This window comes from Mus caroli, unplaced genomic scaffold (assembly GCF_978045245.1).
Source record: "Mus caroli unplaced genomic scaffold, Mus_caroli_1 scaffold_10, whole genome shotgun sequence".
In the NCBI taxonomy this organism is placed as follows: domain Eukaryota; kingdom Metazoa; phylum Chordata; class Mammalia; order Rodentia; family Muridae; genus Mus; species Mus caroli.
Genome location: NW_028227265.1, coordinates 108,364,677 through 108,374,340, shown reverse-complemented (window position 1 = coordinate 108,374,340; position 9,664 = coordinate 108,364,677). Strand labels below are relative to the sequence as shown.

Below are 9,664 nucleotides of genomic sequence, written 5' to 3'. Positions count from 1 at the left end.
GCCATAAGGGGGTTTTCAAGGCAGTAGAGAAAATGTAGTTGCTTGAAGGGAGATAATAGAACAGGAAGTGTTAAGTGGGGTGGGGATGGGAGGCCAGGATACATGTACTAGTGGGGTGGGAAGTGAAAACCTACTATCAAAGAAGCTTCCTAATATATGTGCAAATACATATATAAAATGAGTTTAAATGTAGTTACCCTATTATGGGTGAGTGGGGGGCAATGCCTCTCTTAGGAATTGGAGATTATCAAATAAAAAGCACAATGCCAAGTTTGGGTTGCTTTCTTTTCTAGCTGTTGGTCACTGGGGTCTCATAGGCCTCCATACATGACAAGCTCTTGACATTGCTCTTGGCTACTCTCTAGAAATCGACTGTAAAACCCTACTATTGAGTGAACTAGGATATCACATACTGGAGTCATAGAACATGGAGAAATCAAGCTGGTATCAACTAGAAGCTTCACATTGTAGGATAGTGCTACACACAACCAGAGAAGCAAAGCCATCAGCAGTCTTACCAAGCTGTGAACCCTGGGAGCTACAAGAAGGACTGGCCTGGGAAGATAGACCCACAAGTGCAACAGGGATTTCCCAGAAAGACTTTTTTATCAAGGGTTTGGCTCATAGTGTTTTAGAATCTTGGTGAGCCAAAATGCTAACTGGAGGCCTGGCAGGCTAGAGACTGAGGACAGAATTTCATTTTCAGAGCAGGAGATTGCTCTTGGAGAACCTCTGTTCTGGACCAAAGGCTTAGATTTTCTTCTAAAACATTTTCCTGCACATCTAGTACTTCCAAAGCATATATGGAAAGAAATGGCAAAAATCAATGAATTTAAATACTGTACTAAATTTCTTTTAATGAATATATTCATATTACAGTTTTGACATTGTAAACATTAAATGTGGAAAGTGTTCAAGAGAAAATTAAGCAGTTCTTGGAGACAGTGAAAGCCTTACCAGTATTCCTGTGATATAAAAGCCAGGACCACTATCCTTTCTCTGACTTAACTATCACAGAAGATAGTAGTGTTCTCCTTTGGTCATCCCCTGCTGAGTTACCAAGCAACAAATGATCACCCCTAGCCTGAAGTCTACAGAACCCATTCTAAGCTGATTCTAAACTGCACATGGTGCCCAGCCATACTTACACCAAATTCACAAGCAAAGATTCTGGTTCCCTTCTTCCTGGCTTCGCTACCCCATTTTCTTATAATCTACATCCCGGTCATATATCTAGCCCTGTGGGGCCCATTATTTCTGTTTCTGGGGCCTGAGAAGATGAGAAAGCTTAAGAAGAGTATCAACTTTTTAAAAACTGTCCTTCACGAGCCTTTTCTGCGTCTTGTTCTTCTCAAGCCTGAGTCATTAACCCATCCAAACAACTGAAGCAAGAATTCATCTTGTCCTAGAAACGCTCTCCAAGGAACATCTAGAACAATGTGTGAGTAAATATATGCACACTGAAGTCCAGTAAAGTCTACAAAGACTGGAAGAATCGGGAAACATGCTGGCCTCTCACTCTCCACTGGTGCCAGGCTCTACTGTTGAACCTATAAACAACAAGATCTTATCCACATGCTCTCCCTGTGAGAATTTTCCAAATGATTTTCTCTGTCAATAAAAAGTTCAGCATGGAAAGAGATGTTCCAGTAGATTAGGTTAAGAACACTGACCTTCTAGATCAAAGATTGATTTTCCCCATTTAAATGCTAATACACCACCAAGAATAACAAGAAACCAAGGAACAATCAAAGCATCAAAGCCTGGTAGAAGCAGCCATCAAATGACAAACTACCTCTATGATGTTTCATCAATATGACAATAAGTAAATGTTCCAAAAAGAACAGAGAATAGAAGTTATTCTCAAGATGATTTGCTTTTTAAATTTTATTATTGTATACATGTGAGTGTTTTATCTACACATATGTCTGTGCAGCATTATGTGCAGTGCCCACAAGGCCAGAAGGACCCCCTCTAACTGGGGTTACAGGGGATTGTAAGCAGCTCAGTGGGTGCTAGAAATTGAACCCAAGTCCTCTAGAAAAGCAGCAAGCACTCTTAGCCCCTGAGCCATCTCTCCAGCCCTGAAGAAAGTAAATACTTTATACTAAAACCTGAAAAAAGGAGTTCGAGTAGGTGTCTAAAGACCAACAAGGCCATGAGAATAGAAGAATAAAATAAATCCAAGAAATACTCTGCTTGAAGAAATTATAGCCAGGCATGGTGGCACACGCCTCTAATCCCCAAATTCAAAAGGCAGAGGCAGGCGGATTTTTGAGTTCGAGGCCAGCCTGGTCTACAGAGTGAGTTCCAGGACAGCCAGGGCTACACAGAGAAACCCTGTCTCGAAAAAAAAAAAGAAAAAAATTATAGAAAAAGACACTAGAAAAATACACAATAAATTATCAAAAATAAAGAAGGCATTTTCCTCAAAAAACATAACTTTCACTAAAGAGCCCATCTAATGCTCAATCAATGTGTGAATGAAAAAGCCTAGTATACAGACATATGTCAAAATTTCAGTCCATGAACTATATCAGGAAGATCTCAAGTTAGATGAGGTCTTCTGTAAAAGTGCTATAATAAATCTCTCCTTTAGGAAAGACTTCCAGAAGTTTCTGCAAGAATCAATTCAAATTCATCAATGAAAGGGTGCTCAAATCTGAATCCGTAGGGGGAAAAATGGAATCTACAAAGTGCCAGCAATGGATATATATTTTTTAACAACAGAAATGTATTTCTCACATTTCTGGAAAGTATGAATCTGAAGTTTGGGGGATATAAATGATACTCAGACGATAGCAAGCTATGACTTTACTTAAGCTTAATTACCTCCTTCAAAGGCCCATTATCCATATGCAATCTCACTGGGGCGAGTCAAGGCTTCAGCACATAAATTTGAGAATGGAAAGAAATGATGTGATTTGTAATACAAGTATGACAAAGAAGAAAGTATTTGGAAAATAAAACAAAACCCTGCAAAACCAAGAATACAGAAAAGGAAGAAGCATTTCCTTGAGGTTCTGTAACCATGGATGGCTAGCCCAAGCACTGTATGGCATAGATGGATGGCTAGCCCAAGCACTGTATGGCATAGATGGATGGCTAGCCCAAGCACTGTATGGCATAGATGGATGGCTAGCCCAAGCACTGTATGGCATAGATGGATGGCTAGCCCAAGCACTGTATGGCACAGATGGATGGCTAGCCCAAGCACTGTATGGCACAGATGGATGGCTAGCCCAAGCACTGTATGGCATAGATGGATGGCTAGCCCAAGCACTGTATGGCATAGATGATGGATGGCTAGCCCAAGCACTGTATGGCATAGATGGATGGCTAGCCCAAGCACTGTATGGCATAGATGGATGGCTAGCCCAAGCACTGTATGGCATAGATGGATGGCTAGCCCAAGCACTGTATGGCATAGATGGATGGCTAGCCCAAGCACTGTATGGCACAGATGGATGGCTAGCCCAAGCACTGTATGGCATAGATGGATGGCTAGCCCAAGCACTGTATGGCATAGATGATGGATGGCTAGCCCAAGCACTGTATGGCATAGATTCACTTCTGTGAAGTGATTATGTACATTACACCCAACAACACCTAAAAGTCAACCTATAGCACTGAAACATACTTTTAGAAGGTCAAATATATAGATATTTTTGGTCCTATGGTCAGAAATTCACTTACTGACCAGATATCTTTAATGTGCTATGATAAAAACGAGAATCAAACCTCCAACCATGAATCATGCCATGGTCAGGGTTTATAATGCCTCCCGCATGGAATTGCTCTGACCCGCTATCTCTAACTGCAGAGCGCTGGACATTGTGTTACCCAGATGAAAATTCCAGAAAGAGAATCATCAAACAGAAGAAAGTGAAATAAGATATCAAGTTTCTGGAATGGAATAAGGTAGATCTCATCTGTGGGTTTGCAGTCTACAGATTTGACCAACTTGTTCACACATCAAAAATAAATAAATAAATAAATAAATAAATAAATAAATAAATAATAAAACTGGTGTTTGTCAATCTTGCTTTTTTTAAAAAAAAAGAACTCATACTTTCATTGAGTATTTTTTTTTAATTTTTTTGAAGTTTTCATTGTAGAGATCCTTTACTTCCTTAGTTAGGTTTATTCCCAGATATCTTCTTCTTCTTCTTCTTCTTCTTCTTCTTCTTCTTCTTCTTCTTCTTCTTCTTCTTCTTCTTCTTCTTCGTCTTCGTCTTCGTCTTCTTCTTCGTCTTCTTTTTTAATTAGATATTTTTTTCATTTATATTTCAAATGTTATCCCAAAAGTTCCCTATACCTCCCCACCCCTGCTCCCCAACCAACCCACTCCCACTTCCTGGCCCTGGAATTCCCCTGTACTGGGGCATATAAAGTTTACAAGACCAAGGGCCTCTCCTCTCATTGATGGCCGACTAGGCCATCCTCTGCTACATATGCAACTAGAGACACAGTTCTGGGGGTACTGGTTAATTCATATTGTTGTTCCTCCTCCAGACTCCTCTGACTTTCACATTTTCCATTGAAAAATCTGCTGATATTCTGATGGTTCTCCTTTTGTATGTGCCTTATGTTTTTTCCTCTTACAACATTCAATACACGCTCTTTGTTCTGTATTCTTAGGGTAATGGTGATATGTGGTAGAGAGATTTTGATTTTCTGGATTTGTCGTTTTGGTGTTCTGTGTGGTTCTTAGAAGAATCTGCATAGTTTCTATCCTTAAACTGGGGAACTCAAAGATCTTGTTGAATATCAGGTCCATGTCACTGACAGAATTCTTTACCCTCATCTATGTCTATAAATTGGAGGTTCAGAGCCGGGCAGTGGTGGTGCATGCCTTTAATCCCAGCACTTAGGAGGCAGAGACAGGCGGATTTTTGAGTTCGAGGCCAGCCTGGTCTACAGAGTGAGTTCCAGGAGAGCCAGGGCTATACAGAAAAACCCTGTCTCGAAAAACCAAAAAAAAAAAAAAAATGGAGGTTTGGCTTTTTTCCACAATTGTCTTACACTTCCTGTATGTTCCTTTCCTGTGGTTTTTTTTTTTTTAATTTTTCATATGTCTTGCTTATTTTCTCTAGATTTCCTACTTTGAGTCCTGATATTCTGTCTTCTGCTTGATTGATTCTACTTGTAAGGATTTCCTTTGGGCTTCTAGTAGAGTTATTGGATTTTTCAGTCCCATCTTTATTTCAGCAGGTGTCCTCTTCGATGTTTCAGTCACTTCCCTGAGTTCCAGTCTCAAGTCCTGGGTTGTCTCTGTCATTTCCACCAACCTCATCTTTGTGCTTTCTTGGGCAGAACTCAGGCATTTATTCTTAAGATTTTTCTCCTTAATTGTTTTATTGTTTTGAGCTGTGTGTGTGTGTGTGTGTGTGTGTGTATGTGTGTGTGTTTTAAACTTCTTGAATTCTTTGATGAAATTTATTATTTTTCTTTTAAATTCTGTGTTCTGGGGTTCATCTTTGGTAATTCTCATTGGCAAACTTCTCTATAGAACTGGTAGATTTTAAAGAAAATACTGCCTTGACCATTCATTCATGTCACTGATGTTTTTGCAATGAGATTTGGGCATGTAGATTTTGTTGTTAGTTCTGTGTCTGATACGGACAAAGCAGAATGGAGCAGAAGAAAGGATGTATTGGGTCTAAAGGTTGAAATGGCTAGGGTGAAAAAAAATCAAGTAGACAGAGAGGACTGAACTGGTGTGCATAATGTATGTCCTGGTATAAGCCTGGAGTGGGGGTGGGGGTAAGATCTGGCTGGGTGTAAAAGTCAAATGTGTTATGGGAGAGGTCTGTGGGTGCTGATTATCAAGTCTGAAGTAAAAGCAACAAGTATTCTTAATCACAGAGCCATCTACACCCAACCAGATCATATTTTGGTGGTTCTAAGTCTACTGCAGAATTGATGGAAACTTGAGTTTGAAGCCCCACCTAGTGATAAAACAGCAGAAGTGACTCCAGGCTCACATTCTGGAAAAGTTACATGTTTATCTGGACTCTATTCTAGCCCTGATCAGGGATTCCACTGATTTGGGTGAGTGTTTGTTTTCTCGATGTTTACATTTTTTTGTGCTCTTTCTGTACATATTCTAGACCATGGGTCTAGGTCATATTCTAGACCCTCTGTCACATGTATAGCTAGCTGTTAAAGATTTTTCATCATTCTAAAAGCTGCTTCTTCGCTCATATACTGTATACATATTTTTTAGTTTAATTAGGTCCCATTTTTCAACTGTTGGTCAAAATGCCTGTGCTTACCAGAATACTATTCAGAAATCCACTTCCTATCCCTATACATTGAACCATATTTTCTGCTTTCTCTAACTTTTGTGCAGGGTGACAGCTTGTTGGATTTTAAAATCTAGTTCCATATTTCTCCATGTATCTATCTAATCCACCCAGAATCATTTGTTGAAGATTCTGTCTTTTTTCCAATGCACACTATTTATTTGTCAAATTTTACTTAGTTGTGGGAGTGTGGAATTATACCTAAATCAGCTCTACACCATCAGTTGTGTGTCTGTTTGTGTCTATTTTTATGCCACTCCATGCTGCTTTCTCTTCTATAGACCACAGTGCATCTCTCAATCAGCAGTAGCAATGCTTTCACGAGTATTTTTACTGTTGGAGTTTTTTTTTTTCTCCCTACCCTGGCTCTCTTGTGTTTCTATATAAATTCTTAGCAATTTCTTTTTTAGTTTCAGTGAAGAATGTGCTAGAATTTGATATGAATTGTGTTGAGTCTGTAGATTGCTTTTGGTGATTTGGCCATTTTCAAAGCGTTAATCCTACCGATCCATGAGCATGGGAGGTTTTCCATCTTCTGGGATAATCTTTGAAATCTTAGATTAATTTGTTCCATGGGTTGTCTTATTGTTCTTGTTTGTTTTTTGGTTTTGTTTTGTTTTTGTCATTTTGCTTTTGGGTTGGTTTGCTCTGTTTTGAGGCTGTTGTGATAGGAGTGTTTCTCTGATTTTTTTTCTTGGTATTTGTTATTAGTTTACAGGAAGGCTTCTGTTTTAATGTACCTGGTTACTTATTTTGGTAAGGTCTTTTATATGTAAAATTCTATCAGCTAAAATGATACTTCGACTTTTTCCTCTTCTGTCTTTACTGCATCCTCTTCGCTTGTCTTATTTCTCAAGCTATGACCACAGGGATTGATTATACTGAACAAAGTAAAGAGACACACATGTCTAGTTCCTGATTTTCATGGAAATGCTTCACAGTTTTCCTATTTAATATGTCACTACATGAGGTATTGTTGATAAATGCCTTTATTATGTTGAAAAGTGTCCCCCTATCCCTATATCCTCCAACACAATTGTTACACAATGATGTTAGATTTTGTTTGATGCCTTTTCTATGCAATAGACCATATAAGTAAACTCAATAGAGATCACATGATCATTTGATTTGATGCAAAAAATGAACTAAGAAAAAACAGAGAATGCAAATAAAATATCGTCCAATTAACAATTATTGGAAAGATAGAAATTGTGCAATAAAACCTGAAACATGAATTTGTGTGTCTAAAGATACAAAAGTAGAGAATATTAGAAAAAAGAGACAATAAAGTCACACTGAAGATATCCCATGATTAAAGGAGTTATTTTTAAAATTGAGTTTATTATAATGGGTCAGCCACAGCAAGAGAAGCAGAGGGATGAGACCCCAGACTTACTTGTTCCTCTTGTAGATCTTTGGGGTCTACCAGCCTTCAGGGGCTTCCTCCAGACCTGCTTTCAGCCAGATGTACCTCAAATCTTTCTCAAACATGGTCTGCTCTCTTTTCAGATGGCCTTCCTAGATTTTACAGCATAGAAATCTACAGAATTGGGAGAGAGTCACCCTAACATCCAGTCTGAGTAATAGATATAAAGCAATCAGTCAACTCTCTAATGAACTGATGGCCATCTTCCTGGGTACTAGTAACTCCTGAAGCATTAACCAGGCCGCCTTAGGGGGTTAGGTGGGGAAGACAGCCTGACTTGGGTTTAAAGGCTGCAAACTGTAAAGGGGTCAAAAATCAAGGCTGCTGATTACCCTAGAGTTAGACTAGGAATAACTGAAACCTGCCCAGAGATCACCCCTGATCAGCCCTGAAGTCATGCTTGTCAGAAACAGTGCATTGATAGCCTTGCCCTACGTGCTCAGCAAACAGACATAGGCCAACAGCCCTCTGCAGATTCTCATCTTCCAAGCTCCCTCCACAAGAGCCTCTCCTCTCAAGCTTCCTACTGGCAAACCCAACCCCCCTACCCCCCGGGAGTTACTTTTAAGAGGGTGGAAATGAAAACTAAGAAAAGTATCACAGGAATAAAGGATAATATTTTTCAAAAACAAATACCTAATATCTACATATAAAGAGACCATCAAATGCCCAGGAGGCCTTTGAAAGAATTGGTTTTCCACTGAGGTACGTGCATAAGTCTCTCCTTTAGGATTTGTTTCCAGAAAATTGTAGAGGATTGGCAGCCATGTCATGAGGTAAAATCGATTCCATGTGGGAGCCATGGGAACCAATATGTCAGCCTCATGAGAGCAAATTAGAATAGTTTTCAACACAGAAGGACTAGAATTGTTTACTCTTGGATATCAGTATGGAAGTACAGCAGTGCTCCTCAAACTTCCTAGTGTTGTGACCCTTTAATACAGTTCCTCATGTTGTGGGGGGCTCGACCATAAAATTGCTTTTATTGCTGCTTCAGAGCTATAATTTTGCTGCTGTTGTGACTTGTGACATAAATATTTGCATTTTCCAATGGTCTTTGGCAACCCCTATGAAAGGGTCATTCGATTCCCTGAGAAATGATAGTCTACAGGTTGAGAATTTGCTAATCTAGATATTTTTTTGTTTTTGTTTTCTGTTTGTTTGTTTGTTTACCAAATCTATATAAAGACTTAAAAAGGGAAGATATATTGCATTAAAAGCCAGCTGAAAAACTTATAGAGGAGAAAGTGGAGAAAAGCCTTGAAGATACGGGCACAGGGGGAAAATTCCTGAATAGAACAGCAATGGCTTGTACTGTAAGATCAAGAATTGACAAATAGGACCTCATAAAATTGCAAAGCTTCTGTAAGGCAAAAGACACCATCATAAGATTTCAAGCTTTTACAACCACTCTGGAAATCAATCTGGTGGCTCCTCAGAAAGTTGGACATAGTACTACCGGAGGATCCAGCAATACCTCTCCTGGGCATATACCCAGAAGATGTTCCAACTGGTAATAAGAACACATGCTCCACTATGTTCATAGCAGCCTTATTTATAATAGCCAGGAGCTGGAAAGAACACAGATGTCCCTCAACAGAGGAATGGATACAGAAAATGTGGTACCTTTACACAATGGGGTACTACTCAGCTATTAAAAACAATGAATTTATGAAATTCTTAGGCAAATGGACAGATCTGGAGGATATCATCCTGAGTGAGGTAACCCAATCACAAAAGAAGTCACATGATATGCACTCACTGATAAGTGGATATTAGCCCAGAAACTTAGAATACCGAAGATACAATTTGCAAAACACAAGAAACTCAAGAAGAAGGAAGACCAAAGTGTGGATACTTCGTCCCTCCTTAGAATGGGGAACAAAATACCCATGGAAGGAGTTACAGAGACAAAGTTTGGAGCTGAGAC

The 9,664-nt window shown here is 39.3% G+C and overlaps 1 pseudogene; it reads right to left on the bottom strand.

Annotated features, from left to right (window-relative positions):
- Window positions 1-7,700: 7,700 nt before the first annotated feature.
- On the bottom strand, window positions 7,701-8,141 carry LOC147002491 (small ribosomal subunit protein bS22, mitochondrial pseudogene; annotated as a pseudogene).
- Between the last annotated feature and the right edge of the window lie 1,523 nt (window positions 8,142-9,664).